General features: G+C 43.2%; 1 long non-coding RNA gene across 1 annotated transcript; it reads left to right on the plus strand.

Moving 5' to 3' along the window:
* Positions 1 to 5,958: 5,958 nt before the first annotated feature.
* LOC116448940 lies at positions 5,959 to 12,851 on the plus strand. Its single transcript, XR_004242167.1, has 3 exons — positions 5,959 to 6,116; positions 6,644 to 6,746; positions 11,952 to 12,851. It is a non-coding gene; the product is annotated as an uncharacterized LOC116448940 (long non-coding RNA).
* Positions 12,852 to 18,205: the final 5,354 nt, after the last annotated feature.

An 18,205-nucleotide genomic window follows, 5' to 3' on the forward strand; every position in this document is an offset into this window, starting at 1 on the left:
GCCTGACCACAGGCATGTATCTTGGGGCAGAAACCTTGGGCTGTCCTAACACATACTGCAGAAGGCAACACTCAGAGACTGCTTCCTTAAATACCTACTGATCAGACATTACTTCTAATCAAGGGAAGCTCTTTCCCCTTACTAACGAGCTGACGCTATGACATTGAAGCATCTGCTTCAATGTCAAGTGGTGATCACACAGGGGTGAAGGTCTGGGAGAGACACTGCTGTTTTGGCATCATACCAAGCAGAAGCAGGGTCCATACTCTTTAAAAAGTGCAGATATTTCCCCCTGCAAAAGTCAGGATTTGTCAGCAGCTTCTTGCAGGCTCACCTCTGGAGTATCCCAAGGTCTTTTTCTCCTTAAGTTTAAAGGTGGTTCTGAGTTCTATTGATTGCAGATGCCAATTTCCAGTGGAGCTGCAGCTATGGCTGCAGTAAATTGAAGCCAACTGAAAGCAGAATCTCTTTCTTAGCTGTCTTTTACAAGTGTCCCCAAAGCAGTCGGTGGAGCCCAAGGGGGCATAAGCTGTGGGCTGCTTTGTGTGAGAGTGGTCCCTACTGGAATCATGCCCTTCCCAGTTGCCATGGCCAGAAGGACCACAGCACTCCTGGTGCACTGTCCATCCCAAAGTGTCTAAAACATTGTGGGATAAATGAGAACATTTAGGCAAAAAGGAGAGGAAGTGTCATGTGACCAGAGGAAGTTTCTTGCTTGAATACATGTACCTGTTTTTAATGCCTGATGGAGAAAGACACCTAATGGTTTCCAGAGCTCAGTAGCCAGATAAAAACAGAGTGCAGAGGTGGTGGAGTAACAATATCTGTTAATGAAAAACCAGGATATATGGCTGGGGCTGTCGGGCACTTGGCCCAGCACTTGGCCAGAGCCAACGGGCTGAGCCACGCTGGGACCGGCACTGGCGACACTCAATTCTCCTCCTTGTCAAGTGCTGTAAATTAAAAACAGAATAAAAAGCTTTTAAGGGATGTGCTCACTGACAGTTTAATATAAGTGGCTGTGGCATCATTTTCTACAGATAGGTTTATATGGGGAAAGAAATTGCAACTTGCTTCATAGCAGGCATTTTACTGTTATTGCAGAGTTCCCTGCCGCCCTTGTTCATAAGGGGAGATTTTCTGAATGAGCATTGTGTGGAAGTTGGTGGGATAATGGGTTACTGTGACCTGTGCCAGGCTGAGATGGGGCAAGTGCAGCCTAAAGGTCAGCACAGCTTCTCTTTGCTCCAGTGGTGGAGCCAGCCCCTGCTGAGGGACACAGCTCAGGATGCCAGGTGACATCCCCAGCCTCCAGGCGAGCCTTCATTGTCACCTTCCCTGCCTCCTGTCCAGCTCAGCTGGCACAGACCCCCAGCACTGCCCTCATCGAGACATGTTGCAGTGCATAATCCACTGCCCATCTTACAGTTTGGTTGAGACAAGAAAGTCCTCAGAAAATACAATTTAAATGAACAGAAGCTGTGTATGAAAATTAGGTTCTAAAGTTTAAATGATTAGTTTTGGCACTCAGACATGAACTTTTTTTTTTTTTCCCCAGTATTTTAAATTAATTAGTTTAAAAGTTTCTATTTTTAATTCCTTCAGAAGCTTAAGCTGAAGATGGGATGAAACAGACTTTAGTCAACTAAATACTTACTTCTAGATCTTTGGTGTTTTGTTTTGGGGGGTTTTTGGGGGGGAAGGGGAGAAAGAACAACTTAATGACAGCCTAAAATATTTTCCCTTCAATTTTCCAATTTTAACATTTTGCAAAAATCACATGGGTGAAATTTCTGAATAGTATTATTGCATTTTCTTGGCTGTTGATACCCAAGTCACCAGCACAAACCACTTACGATCTGTGAGGCTGTGGTGAAGTAATTTGTGGTTGCTCTGTGGAGCCTACTCCTTTCATTGTGCTTCCATTCAGAATAAACGTAATAGAATTTCACCATTTTGCCCACTTTCCTGCTGCTTTTTTCTCATTGTAGTCAACTTCATGACTAAGCAGGGAGAGCCCTCTGGACAAAAGTTTCAGGAGAACTAAGGTAGTGTCAAATGGAATATTATTGTGACTGGATTAATAACAAAGGTGACACCACTCATAATGTTATTATTACTATCTAAGAAATTTCATTAGTAGTATGGACTTGGCTCAGTGCTGATGAATGCCAGAGGAAACCCTTCTACTGAGTCCAGCAGGCTTCGCATCAAATCATATTTGCATATGAAGATATACATCAGCTAAATTCAACCTAGGATAGAAAAAGGTCAGCTTCACTGGAAGGAAAAGATTAAGAGAGTACGTCCTTCCTTTTATGCCTTTGTGTCCATAATTTTTAAAAGCACTTTATAAGTAATCTTGTGTACTGCAGATTTGACCATTTCTTTTCTGCCTGGAAATTTTTTAAAAAAAATTCGCATTAGGAGAAAAATATTAAGGGATATTTGTTGGAAGTGTCTTGCCAGGAATAAAAGAGTTTGGGCTTGTCAGTACTCTTGAGTTATTTTCCAGTAGGTAAGTGCTGTAAGTGCAAAATCAAAAGATTTCAAAAAATGCACCAGAGGGAATTCCCTTTGCAAGGAAGAGTCAAACCAGCCACCTTCCTTGGCATCTCCTGTAACTGCCTGTGTCACTGAAATTTCTGCTGCCTGCCCTTCCTGTGCAGTGGTGCTTCACCCAGATTTGCATTTAAAATGCTTTGGCTTTCTGCTCTTTCAGAAGTATGAGCCCTTATAGCCCTTGCAATCCTTTCTCTTTTTAATTAAAAAAAGTTATTCTGACTGTTTTGTTGGCATCACTGTAAATCGTGAAGCACTTCCTTAAACATGTACTGCAATCTGGATTTTATTTCCACTAGTTTAATGGAAATAGTGGTGCAAGTAGGGATTTGCAAGGAGACAAGTATGGAAAAAACCAAGCTGCTGCCAGGGATGCCTGGGTGTTGGTGGCATTTGTGCTGCTGCCATGGTAATTGTGTTATTAGAGAATTCATTCCTCATGCCTGACTCGTACCTGATTTGTATCTGCCTGGCTGCAGGTTAACCTTTTTGTCCCGCAGTTTTGGTCCAAGTTTTTCTTTAGACTAAGCCCATTTTTGCCATCCATCGCTGCCCCTGCCCTGGAGGGCACCTCTCACCCTTTGTTTCCATGCCTGCTCACGTGCACTCGCCCAGGATGGGAACTGCTGATGCAATTATTGCTATTCAGCTTTCAGCAATGCCTTAACTCTCCCGAATGAGATAATCGATACTCGGCTCGTCTGGGAATGGCAGTGGCTGACTGCGCCACTCTGTAATGTCAGATGAATAGTTCAACACCCAATATTTTCATCTGGTGCAGCCCAAGGCTCCCAGCTGCCAGCAGCTCCCAGCTCCTCGCTCCCGTGTACGTGAATTTTCCACAAGCCTGTGCTGTACAATGACCATTCAAGGCAGAGATTCCTTTGTTTCTTTTGTGTATCCTTATCCATGTTTGTTATGTATTAATCATTTTATGGTCATCTCTGTGTGATTCTTTCTATAAATAACATTCTCAAATCTCTCGCCTATCTTGTTTACCGTAGCTAATTCTTTAAGATGGGTGTCTCCACCAGAGCTGTAGTCTAAATGAACACAGATAAAAATCATAACATTGGCTTGGTTGTAGTAAACCAGGATTTTCTTGGTTCTGCAAATCAAGCCTTTCAAATAATCTTCTTCATTCCATCTCTATAAAAACTGTATGGTGGTGACAAAAGACAGGTGATAGCTTCAGCCTTAGCTATTGCGTTAGTGGCTGGCATTAAATACATAATTCCTGCTGTGTCTGCATCGTCTCTAAATGAAAGTCTCCTGAAGAGGAAGTCTCCAGGGAGGGGGAAGAGCTGTGAACCAGTAACTGCAGAGTGTGCCTTGGAGATAGGAAGTTAGGAGGAGAAGCTGAAAATGTGATATGTCTTTTTCAGTTTGACCTCAGCCTCTAATAGTGTTTGGCAAGTCAGCCTGGCAGATAAATTGGTTCATATTAGAAAATGGGGTTGATTTATTATGAAATTGATTGCAACCCTGTCCTGTGCTGAAGGCATTAGCGATAACAGCATCGGGTGCCTCAGCTCTTAACTAATGGGCTTTCCCCAGGCTCTCCACTGCTGCCAGGCTTTTACCCACAGCCACCAGCATCTAAACCACACACCTCTGCTGGTCCCTTCCCATGGGTGCAAAACTCTTTCCAGGCAGGGCTCTGTCAGGAAGCTGAGATGCCCTTCAGGGAGCTGGCCTTTCCCAGGATATACAGACTTGCAGGAGCAGGGCCAGTGAGACATTTGCAACCAGCACCTTGAAATATATCCAAGCATTGTATCTCTTCTTCTTGTGACTGTTTTCTGAAAATGGGAAGAGTTACTGGAAAAAAGGAAAAGTATCCACCAAACTCCTTCTGTTCATGGAATCACAGAATGGTTTGTGTTGGAAGGGACTTCAAAGATCACCCAGTTTCAATCCCCCCTGCCATGGGAAGGGACACCTTCCACTGTCCCAGGTTGCTCAGGGCCCTGTCCAGCCTGCCTTGAACACTTCCAGGGATGGGGCAGCCACAGCTTCTCTGGGCAGCTTTTTCCAGTGTCTCACCACCCTCATAGTAAGGAATATTTTTTAAATAGCCAATCTAAATCTATGCTTTTTAAGTTTGAAGCCATTTGCCCTTGTCCTATCATTACATGCCCATGAAAAAAAGGCTTTTCTTCCTTTCTTTTCTTTAGTGAAGTTGAAAGCTCTTTTAGCCACAAAGAAAAGCCATCACCAAATGTAATGAGAGAGTTTCACTACTTTTTGCAATGACAGCCATATTCACCCACAATTGCCATTACCTGCGGTGCAGTTGCCTCAAATTCCTCAACACACTGGGGAATAGACTTTCCCCCTGGGACTGATTAAAACACAAATGAACAAACCAAACATAATGACCACGGTGACCCTGTAAACAATTTGGGTTTTATCTAATATGGGAAACTCTAATCTACTACTTGGAGTATTGTTACAGATGTAATAAATAAATAATAAAAAAAAGAGTATGTCTGGTGTCAAAAACATCTTTTGTTCCTGCCTTTCTCTTTGGACACTTCTGGGCTGTACCCAAAGGAGAAAAGGATTTTCCAGTTAATTTGCTGTAGTGGTAGTTAAGGCTCTCTCAGCAGTTGTGTTTAGAAATCACTGAATAGCAAACACTGAAGTATTCAGTGGCTGGCCTAAGCAATACTTTTCATTATTTTTGAAGGAAAAAAGTTTTCAATGATTGAAATGCACCTTTAGACATTTTCCAAATGAAAAATTTCAATATGAAGGAACTGTGCGGCTTGAAAGGAAAGCTCATTGCAAGACAGTGTGTAATTGGACAAAACTGAAAATAAACTTTTCAAAATAACTGAAAACAAATTGATTTGGGGAATGAAGGAAGGTTAAATTTTTATAAATGTTTTCCAACAACTCCCTGCCAATCAATTGCATATTGAGTCTCTTTTGGAATAAATTACTTTTCAGGTAGAGATGACATTTGTTACACCACCCATATGACAGCCCCTGCTCCTTCCAGTGGCACAAGGTTTTCTGACTCTGCTTTTGCCATCAACTTCAGCAGCATTCTGAGGTGTGAGAAAGCCATACAAAATAACTGCCCAGTGAGCAGTGAGGAACAAGTGCACAACACAAACTTTTTCAGAGAACGGCTATTTCTGCAGGAAGCACTCAGTATGTCTTCAAACCAGCTTTGAAGATAACGTCTTTCTCTTTCCTAGCCTAACAAAAAGTAGGGCACATCTGGCAACAGCTGCTACGAAGCCAAGAGGCACTAATGTGTGTCTTTTGAAGCAATATATTCATGTGGCCAAGAGCCACAGTCATCTATTCCAGCAGCCAAATCCTCTCAAAGCCGTGCCATACTGTCCTCTCAGGGTCATTGCTAGTTCTCGCTGAGAATGCTGAGCCCTGGCTGGGTTCACCAGGAATTGTTCCACTCCCACATGGATGTGCCTGAGCTGGAGGCCCTGTAGCAGCCAAACTCTGCTCTTTTAAGAGCACTCCTGGGAAGAATTCACCACAGAAGAGCAAAGGGCAGCTTTCCCTCCACCAGCATCAAGCAGGTAATATACAGCTATGAGTAAGACATCTGGGATCCCTGTATATTTCCAAATTAATTTTTATAGGGTAACACCTTGGCCTGAGGAACACTTCTGAATATTATGAGTAATTGTCTAACATGTCACTTTTCCGGGCTTGTGCTTTTATCATTAACACCTCCAATTAGCAAAAACACAGACTCTGAGATGTTCCTTTGATTTAAAAGGTTATAAATTTTGGATGCAATGTCAGAGAGTAAATTTTACAATGCAGCTGAGCTGTGGACTAATTAAAAGACTACCCCAGTACTCTTCTCAACCAATACATCTCAGATTTGTGACAGCCTTCAGGAAGAGTCATGAATTATGCCATGTGCACCATATGCAATCTATTGATTTCTCTGTGTGTACATATGCTGTGTGTGTGTGTATGTGCACCAGAGCCCATGTTGATGATGGCTTCTTCACAACTGTGTGAAAGTTTCTCATCCCAGAGAATTTATAGCAGTGCAATTAATGGTTGCAGTCATTTTGCTTTCTTGCTACTGCAGGGCTACTACTGCTCTTTAATTCCAGATGCCCTTGGAGTCAGAGCTGGGCATCTCCTTGCCCATGAAGAGGGCTCACCTACTGGCATTGCTCTGGTGCACAGAGGTGAGTTTTATCCGTCACTGAGCTGTTCCTTGGGTCCTGACAGAGGTACCCTGATCTATGCCTTGTGGACCTTGTTGATTCTGTATATTGTAAAGTGAAAATAGGAAAAACACCCATGTTTCACTTGACACTATGCATTGAATGGTGCCATATCCTTTAGGCTTGGCAGTTAATGTTTGTGGTCAGCAGCAGTGTCTCCCTTGGTGCTCCACCTGACACAGAAAATCAGGATATCTCTAGGCTGTGTTTCCCAGGGCAGTGTACAATGGCTTTCTGCTTGCCAGGATCTCTTCCAAAGCCAGTGCCTGCAAAGGACAAGGTTCACACGACAGTTAGCAAAGCAAATATATAAAGAACAAAAGGACAACCTATGTTTGAAAAATAAGTTCTGGGGTGACCAGGTGCAAGTGAGAAATTATATCAACCAACTTTAGGTAGAAAAGTCCAAAGACTTTTCTTCAGAAATCTCTGAAGATTCATGGATCAGGTTTTTCCTTTTTCTCAGTCATTCTCCTCCTGGCTGTTGACGTCAGTGGATTTGGCACTAGATCAACAGGGAAACAGAGGGACAGTTTCCCCCTACACATGCAGAATTAGAGACTCATACCAAGATAGATGAGCTAGATTTAGATGAGAGGGAATTTCTGTTTGAGGGTGTTCGTGCAAAAAGTATTTTATAGTATTAGGCTTGCGTGAGCTCCCAGTGTAATAACAGAGAATTGTCTAAGCCTTGGCAGGAACATATCCCTAGGACTTTGTTTTGATGAAAAAAAACCTGGAAACCTGCACTTAGCTTTTCTGCTAGCTGTAATTATCTGGCTGTATTGATCATGGTGCTAAGGTTATCTGATGGGTAGGGTGTGAGCAAAGATCAGCTTCAGTCCATGAATTAACACTGCAGACTGTCAGCTCTAATTTACACACATACAGTCTGAAAATTGTCCTCCTGCAATGGCAGAGCTCCCTGGAATTGACACAGATAGGCAGCATATGGAGCCTGTGCAGCAGGAACGGAGGCACCGGCACTTGGCATTGCTGCTCTGTTTTATGCAAATATCTGGGTTACAAAATCAGGGAACAAGGGCAGAATAAAGTGGAGGGGTCTGGTATTGGCAGACATAAAACCCTTGGTGGCATTAATGAAATTCACAGGCTTGTGGAAAGCAGGACAGGCTCCTCAGCTCTGATTTCAGCCTACAATCATGCAATACCTTGAAGGCAAGAGATGGTGATAACTGCTTTTCACACGTGAGGATTTGCACAGGGGGGGAATCTGTGCAGCCTGTGCAGTAAAATATAGTATTCCATGTTCTCCAATACCACAACCAGAGCCAAAGTACAAGAACCAGCAGTTTCAGGGAGCAGGGCTCTCATTAACATGCCATTATTCTCTTTGGAGACAAGCCTGTCCTTTCTGCTGCTGGTCTGTTAGATACGGTGGAGACAGGAGGAGAAGCAGGAGATGATGCCCCTCCTGGCTGTGTTTTGTACCCTGTACTGATGTCCTGCATGGATAAAATACAGAGGACCCAGCTCGTCCCCTTCAGGCAGCTGTTCCATCAGGGTGCTCTGCAAGGAAGATGTACAAGTCAAATTAGCTGTGACCCACTAAAAGGTCCCCATAAAAGGCATTCACATCACCAGGAGAAGTGACAGAGCAGACCTGAGGCCCCACCCCACTCCACTGCTGTCATTTGACTTTTACCATGACTGCTATGTAGTTGTCTGTCCATTCACAAGCATTTGTTTTGGGCTTATTTGGGTATATCTTGGCATTTGAGAGGTGTCAATCTGCTAAAACTGAAGTGGCAATAGCTAATCACAGCTTTATTCTCTGCAGAACATAACAGCAAAGCATATGGCTCAGCAGCATAACTTTCTGGGCTAACAGTATGGTCAGTTCTGCAAAAAATTTAAAAAAACTGTCAGGGGAATACAGTCTCTGGTCCTTGCTGGAAGCTCCAGGGATTCTGTACTCAGAGATACCTCAAATGAAGGAAAAAAACCCACCCTCCCTCACATCATTATTCATTCAAAAACTGGCAACACCAGGTTTTCTTCTCACCTCTGATATCTTGAGAAAACACTTTGCTTTCAAAAGTGAATTATTTTTGCTGGGTCCTTGAAATTCAGTGCCACTCATTTTGGGTTTGAAAACTCTTGGTAAAGGTTTAGAGATGGAAATTTCAATCCTTGGACCCTAGAGGCCACGCAGAGTGGGTGTTATACTGTATTCATTCAGAACACAGCCATACCCACCTGTCCATCAGAATCTCAGGGCCCCATGTGTGTATGTGCTGTACAGCAAGCAAGAGCTGCAAACAGTATTTGCAAAGTTTCCAACATCCTTCCACAGCGAATTCTTTACAGCACGAATCTTTTCCATCATAATTTACATTTCATACCTGTTTTCCCAAATCTTCAAAGTCAGAGGAGCAAATCCTTCTTTTAGCTATGCTATGATGAAAGCCACTGACTCACAGGAATAACCAGAGTGCAGGCTTTGGCTTAACTTCTTGGCTTGATGCCGATATAACATTTCATAGATCTTTTTTAGGTGTTTCCTATTGTCATGGCAACTCTAATCAAAACCCTTTCCATGAATAGCCCTGTCAATTGCAGTACAAGCTCCTGGCTGACTACAGCCTGCAGTTCTGCTCCAGTGTGGTTTCACAAGCTCCTCTTGCTTGACCTTTCATCTCCTGGCTTTCCTCAGATCCCTTATTGCTCAAGCCAGAAATATATCTTTTGTTTTTCAAGAAAGCTTTAAAAATCTTTATAAGTGATAAATAACAGCCAGATCTGGCGGCTGACTCCAAGGAAGGGAGTTGCCTCAGGAGGGATTACAGGCTATAATAAGCACCTCTCCTGTACAACAGAGCACGGACCACAATAAATCCCTATGAGTAGTGGCTCTGGCAGAGCTTTGAACTCTGCACCTGCCCCAAACTGCCCTATAACACAGAGGAATGACCAGATCTCTAGGGAAGGGGTGAGTTTAGTAAAGGGGATCCCACTTGTGAGCAACAAATCCGTCGGCAGGATTCCCTGGCAGTGCCATGGTGGAGCAAAGAGATGCCACCTGTGTCCCCAAAGTCTAACACCCCCCTCCTTGCCCAGCTCTGGGGCAGCAGGGTGGAGAATCCAGGCTGCTAGGTTTGGCTTTCTGTATTTGATTTTTTTCTTAAGGTGTTTGAACAGCCACATAGCAAATTGCAGCACTGTGGAAATCGAGTTTGCCCTTGGACTTCAATGGGGCCAGGATTGCACCAGCTCTCTCTAAGTATTCTTACCAGGGGCTGAAAGAGTTTATCAGAAATAATGTGCGTTTTTCACATGCATCTTGTCTGAGTCAGTATCATCCCCAGACATGGAAAATAAAGCAGAGAGAGGTGTAACCTCATGCCTTAAGGTCAGTGCATCCCTTACCCCAGGCACACAAAAAAGGTCTCTGGAGTTTCCACTCCCATGTGGGAGCCACTGCTACAATTCATTATTTTAAGCACTCACCAAAAAAAAAAAAAAAAAAAAAAAGGTAGGAAGGAAGGAGGAATAGAAATTACAGGGATAAAAATCCTTCTTTATATATACATATATATTATAGATATTCTATATATATAGTTTTGTCTCGTCTTGTACCTTCAACCCTGCTTTAAATAAAAGCTCACAGACTTGTCGGTTTCCATCAGGCAAAAATTATTATTCGGCTTTAGAAAGAACATCTTGCCAAGTGTTGCAGTTCAAAAATAAGGAAAACAGCTCTGCCAAAATGCAGCAAATGTGATTACACAAAGCCAAGAAGACCATAATTAGATCATTACCATGGAAACAACCTAATTACATGTGTAATGCAGCAAGGTCTGAGCTGCGCATCCGAATGTGTTTTGCTATTGTCTAGCAGGGCCATAGCACTGCCATTTGCCTCGTGTTATTAAGCCACCTTGATCATTTTGGATCGGGTTTTCTTGGAATAAGTCCCCCTCCCCACTATGCAAAGAATTAAACTGTGCATGAAATGACTTGAGCAAGACTGCCTGAGGCTCGCGCTGTGTGCAGGCAAACGGGATCCTGCCTGCACCACCACGGGGATGGGCAGCCACCACTTGAGAGAAACTCCCTTGCAGCAGGATCTGGAGCTCCCCAGGTAACAGCCACATGCAGGAGTTGACATTTGATCTTAAGTGCAACCCTGGACAAGAAAGCTGAGCTTGCTAGGGACTTGCTAATGGTTGCTGCCTTCCTCTGCCTTCTATTAATTTCTCCATTGCTGCAGTAATTCATCACCACAGCAGTGGAGATGGCATGGAATGGCCAGGCAAAGATGCCCACGAGGTCCCCTGATCCACGTTACTTTCTTGCATAACTGGACTATTCTGTGGAAATGGGGGTTAAGCAGAGCTGGGTTATGATATTGTCTCACTGGTGGAAACCAAATCACTCCTGAAGGACAGTGTCATGGATCATTTCCAGGCAGAGAAAATGAGGCAAGGTCAAAGAACATGTTTGTCAGCTTGGAGGATCAAAGCACAATTGTGAATAAACTACATGTAATCCAAAACAATTTCAGAGAGGAAAGCCAGGCCTGTACATACATGGCTTCATGCCTTGCAGCATAAAATTAGATGCACAGGGAGAGACAGGGGAGTCATCAGTGAATCTCTGCTATTATCTCCACAGGCCCACAGCCCACTGCTGCTGAATCATGGGGTTGTAGTAAATGTGACCTGCAGGGTAGGTACACAAAATGATGGCAAGCACTGCCACCCCCTTTCATGCACATTGGATTTCTGTGTCCATTCTCAGGCAGACTGGCCACACTCAGCAGGAAGGGAAGAGGATGGCTCATTAGCTGATGGGTAGAGTAACAAGGCAAAAGCCAATGGGACTGTCTGGCAAAGCTACTGCTTCTGCTAATTAATGAGGAGAGATGGTTGCTGGGCCAACTGCAGATGTTGCTGCAAATTATGCCATTGCTATCCCTGCCAGCGAGCTCTCGCTGCAGCTCGCACATCTCCAGGTGTTCTTGCCACAACAATAGTCCCTGCTGTTCATTTTGTCTCCTTACAGGGAAAATAAAATACTGCCTTTTGGTGGGGAGAAATGCTCATTTTGAAGAGTTTTTCAAGCCCAGACTCCGCTCCTTTAATTTCTGTCCCATTTTCCTTCCTCAAACTCACTTCATTTTCCATTCAAATTGCTTTCCAGAGCACAAAATAAGGCTGGAGAGAAGCGCCCCAAGCAATGCCAATTTCCCTGCTCGGTTTCCCAGCCAGGAACACTCGGACCATGTCTTGAGGAAACTGCTGACACCTCTTCCCACCTCAGCTCTGTCACTGTCCCCCATGGGGCTGTTGGTGATGCAGACCAGGCTGGTTCTGCTCTGGCTCTGAACAGCCTGTTTCTCCCCCACACATCTATTATACAAACTCATGTAAGTTCACTGGGTAAAGCCTGACGTTCAACTTTTGCACAAAGTCAGCAGAATGAAAGAAAAAGGAGAAGCCCAACCCCCACTGCTTTCTCCAGTTTTGCTCCGTATGCAAAACCTGTCTGTACAGTTCTGCTGAGCGCTGATGCCCTACTTTCATCCCTCACATAGCTCAACTAAAAATACACTGAGATTTCAAGCAAGGTCCCTGCTGTGAACTGTCGGAGTGAGCAGGCGTTGCTGCAGCCCCAGCCCCAGCCATGCCTGCACCATCCTGTGCTCCCGGCACAATTTTCACCAGCCCTGGGCACCACACAGGATGAGAAAAAGCTGGCAATCTGGAGAAAATCAATACCCCTCCTTTCCATCAGCTCCAGCAAAATGTCCTGACGTGGTGTTGCAAGGGCAAAACTGAAGGAAGAGATGAGATAACTTAGGAGCTACTCGCTACTATTGCTACTATTAGTGGTGTTTGTAACACAGAGGTACCAATGAAGCCCTGCTGGTATCGAGTGTGGTTTAGAGCAGTAACATCTGGAGCTCTGAAACAGTCATGAAAATAAAACCATGGCCAAAACTATTCATACTTGCTTTATGTGCTGAGAAGAGACTACCACGCTATTTTTTTGTCTGATTTGTGCAGTCCTGAGGAAGCAAGATAAATAAAAGTTTGTGGAAACCAATTTTAAAAACAAGGGAATCTAATGGTGATTATTTGTGTCGAAGATAGGGTCAATAAATTTTTCTGCCCTGAAAAACGTGGCTGAATTTTAGCAGCTGGTTTCTCAAGTTACCCTGAACAATGGGTCTTTTTGGCAACAACATGGTTGTCTTAGAGGGCTTCAGCTTGAAATTCACTTTAGCTGTCTTCTGCCTCATTTTCTGTTACATAAGAAGGAAAGTGGAAATTATTTTATGACACCTATGGGTTATTTGCAAATAAGGATGTACATACATGGGTCTAATTCATTGGAGGAATGGTCATTACTGCTGTGACAAGTCAGCTGTTTCCACATGCAGAGCATTAACTTCACAGGTTCCTTGCATGGGGACGTTCCCTGGTTATGGCCATCATTTGCAATACCTGGGATGTGACCCCAAATGTTCCAGCTGTGGGAATGTTAACCTGATAATCCTGTGAAATGTGGCACTTGCTTCCTGCTGGGGGCACAAATCTCAGCCCAGAGCATTGCCTGCACTCATACAGACCTTCTGCCTATGGCAGGACAGGGGCCAAAGGGGCTCCCCTACCCATACAGAGGTACCCAGGTCCTTGTTTAAGAAGAGAAATCAGGCTCTGAAGGGAAGCCTGATGGAGGGTGCACTTCCCAGGGCAGCCCCAACTGTTGCAGAAAACACCTATGATGCAATTCCTTGGCAGATTAAAGTATGAGTAAAATACTTGTAAAGGCCATGAAGGCACACGCATTTAATTTAGACTTCAGGATGCTGTTGCTTTTTTTCCTCTATTAAATATTAATTCCCTTTAAAAGAGTGCTTTTGAGCTGTTTTGAGAATACAACTGGTAATCTAATGTCATCTAATTAATTAAGAATTTCATACTCATATGTATTAACAGTCTGCTATTATTGCTGAGGACATTTCACTGGTATTTAAATATATTGAACCAAACATGAATTGCATTTAAATGGCAATGATCCATACAGCTTCCTGGAAAGGCATGGCTGGGAGATAAAGTCTGACTTTGCCTCCCCAACCTCAATGTCCCAACAGTACACTGAGACAGCTCACTGGATTTCACTCCATAAATCAAGAAATCACAAGGAAACAACAGAGTTTCTCCCAAAACACAGCACAGACAGGGTACTCTGTGAGCCCACTGGTGACAAACACAATCTTATCAGTCAGTGACACCCTCATTAACAGTGCCACGTCTCTTTTCCCTATGCTGTCCTTTCTCACCTGGCTTGTTGATTCTTTTGACATACTTTTTATTGGAGATGTTAACAAGAGCCCTGTAATATCCAGAGTCATGGATGCAGAGGCACATCTGGTGGCAGATGAGGATTTGAGCCTCTTTGTCCCCTGAGTCCAGCTCCCATCAAGCTGAGGGGGGTACTTTTGGTGCTTATGTCCCCAAGGATGTGTTAGCTGGAGAGAGAAAGGATGCAGAAAGGAGAAGGTGGGGTGTGGGGGTTTAACCACAAGAGATGCATCAGCGGGATGTGCTCTCCTTTAAGGACTATCTCAGTTGTTGCCATTTCCAGGATGAGTTCCCAGCACTTATGCATTACTCTTACACTTGTCTAATACGGCACACATCGATTTTTCCCCTTACTCTCTGCTGACTGCACAGTCTGAAACACCAAAGACCTTAAAGTCAAGGTCAAGTTTTTATTCCCTGAGTAAACAAGCCTTGGAGAAGGGGAAAGAAGATGCAAGCACTTATACCAAAAGATAGAAAGCTATTGAACAAATATATTGGTTCTAAAAAACCTCTCCAAGGAAGAAGGCATACAAAAGATTAATTCTTTCAGTCTGCAAATTCTGCATTAAATAAAATCCTTACTCCTGAGGGATAAATATTAAGAGCAGGCCAGTGTGCACGTGATCAAAACAAAGCCATTCTCTAATGCTTAAAGTCGAACATGACATTAAACACTGTGTAGTCAAGGTACAATGAAGCATTAAAAATTTCCATCTTGCTAGCCAAGAAGCTCTTCTTTTTGCCCATGCACTGAATACTGCTATTCCTCATCGTTGTATCTAAGCATTGATCCCATTATATCAAATTCCCAGTGTTATTCTTGAGCAATTAATGACTCTATCCATTATGTTTGCCCATTTGTAATCAGAAGCAAAGTTAGACAGAAAATGTCTGGCTGCTTATCTGTGATTCATGGACTCCCTTGAGCCTACAGATTTGGCTGGAAACTTGGTAAGAAATTATTTTGGCCAAAGATTTTGGACGATTTTTGCTTGTCTTGAGCTGAAATACAATGAGTTCAAGTGTTTTGGGGCTTCTGCTTTGGGTTTCTGCCAGAGAGAGAAATGGGTCAGTGTAAAAATAACTATGCAGCAAGGTAGAGGTACAGCAGCTGCCTCACTGGGACAGACCTGGGTCCCATTCAGACCCAATGCTGGCACCAAGAGCACAAGTAGGTGTAGACACAGCCCTGGTCAGCAGCCCTGTCTCTCAAAGATTGATTCAAAGCCCAAAGTCTGATGGTTTATGCTCTGAGTTTCATTATGCTTTTTCTGATCTGCTTCATTAAAATGAGTTAATATGTATCTGGTAATAATTGCAAGCTGATGTTCTAGCTCTGTTTGGAAACAGAGGGTCCCAGCTGGAGCTGACAGCACGGGTTTGGGACAAAAAAAATTATCTTGTGCAATTCAGTTTATCTGTTTTCAATGCTAATATAATTAAATGAGACAAATCCTACAAGGAGAGGTAATACCTTTTATTAGAACAAACTGATGGTTTGGGGAAAAAAGCAGGTAAGTTTACAGGCACACAGACCCTTTTTCAGGCTTACTTGCCAGAAAGCTTGTCAGTGTATCTGCTTGCCCAACAAATGATATTACTTTTTTGTATAAATAGGGCTTCAGTCATATCCTTAGATGATAACAGCAACAATAACACTGCTAACGTAATTAAAAGCAGTTGGGGATGATTGAATGCCATTTCACAGCAGAGTTGGACATGAAGTTTCCCAAGATTAGCAGGATGGAACCATGCTGCAGACACAAAAATATTTATACTTTTCCCTTTATCTTTACTCTGCAATTCTGATTTTACTTACAGCAGTGTAAATGGAAGCCACGGCAGTGATCCCGTCTGGATTTTTGCATGTGTTTTAGAGCAGCCTCACAGCCTTGTATCTCCAATGCAGAGGATAAAAGTAGGTCATCCATTTTCTCCACCATCCTGCTATCTCAGTAACATTAACCACAAAGAACAGTGCATGCACATTTTATCTGGTGTCACCGTCACCGTATTCCATCAAATTATGACCCTTCAGTCCCGCCATTGGAGCAATTCCCAGAAAACAGCAATAATGTAAATAAGGCAATAATGCAAATGATGCAAAAAAGGAGAAATCCTCCTAAGGTGGAAAATGGATTGACAACAAGCCAGTTTAGCTTTCCCTAATGTTGTTTATTTTCTTATTATGTTTTTAAAGCAAATTTTCCCCAGACACCTCACAGCTGACTTCACAGATACAAATAGAAATAATTTGTGCGTCGCAGTAAATCCTAAAAGCAGCAAATCAAGACTTTTAAGAAGGGAGTCAAGACAGGCAAGATAAGTAGAGAATGATCAAACAAAAAAATTTTGGAAATTTAGATATTAGAATTTGTCCTGTGGGTGGGAGCAGGGATGTTAAGGAGTTTTTCCGCATAGGATTGGTGAGGTGTGGAAAAAATATATTCCAGGGAGCGAAGTAGGAGACAATAAGATGTGCAACAAAGGGGCTGCAGATTTATGAAAGCTGGGGGGGGAAAAAAAACACAAACAGAGAGAGAGCTGAGGGCACGTGTGGAACAGCACTTGTCTGCTGGCCAGGATGCGGGTGATGCTGTGCCACATCCAGCACGGGGCTCTGCTCCTGGCTGTCCCCAGCAGCCATCAGGGTGCCTTGGCTGCAGTAACCAGCTGCTGCAGGTGTCCCATGCAGCACTTCGTCTTATTTCCCTTTTTTTTCAAAATACAGTTTCCAAGCCTGCACTTTTGAGTCACCAGGCAAAATTGCAAGCTCCACCAGTCTGGGAGAGAGCGTGCTGCTGACATGCGCAGAAATGCTCCAGAACGCCCTAAATAAGCCCTGCCAATGTTTATTTCTAAACATCAGAGAACCAGGGAAATAGAGTAGCACTTTGACTGTTTTGATTTGGAAACATTTGTGCAGATTCAACACTTGTCTGCAGCACCCTTCTGGGATGAAACCACATAGGTACAGCAAGTGCCAAAAGTGCAGACACAGAATTTGGAGGGGAAATTCCAAATCTCTGTGTAATTTTGATGAAAAGCCATTTAAAAGAAGTCTGATAAGGCAGAAAAATTGTATTTCAGATAGCTCACTCCCTCCATAGCCATAACTCTCCTAGGAACCTCATGCCTTTGTTTTGTCTTAACAAAAAGCCAGTAAAAGAGTCGCGTTTAACACTATTTAATTATTTTTGACCTAACTGCATTTTAGTTATTGCCTACTAAATGCTGCTGCAGACCATGAAAATTATTTTAAATGATTGATTATTTACGTATAGATCCATATACCTTCATCTTTAAGGAAGGTAACATAGAATGAGGGTCCTGGTGATTCCTACTTCTTATTATAACATCAATTGTGAAAGCAGATTTGCCTAATGGAAGGCCTAGCACTGAAATTCTTGATAAAAAATGTATGAAGTTCAGAAATAATAACCGTAACTGTTAACACTGTGTTATTAATCATTAATTTTCATTACTACTATTGATCATAATTATTATGTAGCCACAATAAACACATTGGCACTGGCATATCCAAGGTGTGATGACAGGGGGTTTTCTGCCTCTTCTGAAGGACTTTGCTGAGTTAAAAGCAGTTTTTCCAGGTTTTCCTCCTCTGCAAAGGCAGCTTGCCCATGCCAGGGGCTGAGCCTTCTCCCATTCTCCCTGGCTCAGCCCCACCAGGGATGTCCTCACCCCGTGGCAGCACACACAGACTGTGGCAGTCTCAACTGGCATCTCAACATTAGGGACTAGCACTGGGGCAAGTGTTGGGAAAGACTGAGTTATTTGATGTTTTCTACCTCTTTTAAATCTATGGATTATCCACAAGAGGATGATCCTAAGACTGATACAGGAAGGAATCGAATTGCAAACCTCCCGCTCTTCATTGGTATCCCCATACAGGAGCAGATGTTCATGGAAAACAAATAACACAGAGAATATCTTTGGAGGAATTTGTTACTACATATTTACAAATATAGCATTGAGGGGTCACTCCAACACAGTTTGCAAAGTTCTGGTCATTTTGGTTATTCATCCAGTGCCTGCCACTCTCCAAACCCATCCCGACTCTGC

The sequence above is a fragment of the Corvus moneduloides genome, chromosome 10, assembly GCF_009650955.1.
Source record: "Corvus moneduloides isolate bCorMon1 chromosome 10, bCorMon1.pri, whole genome shotgun sequence".
NCBI classification, from domain to species: Eukaryota; Metazoa; Chordata; class Aves; order Passeriformes; family Corvidae; genus Corvus; species Corvus moneduloides.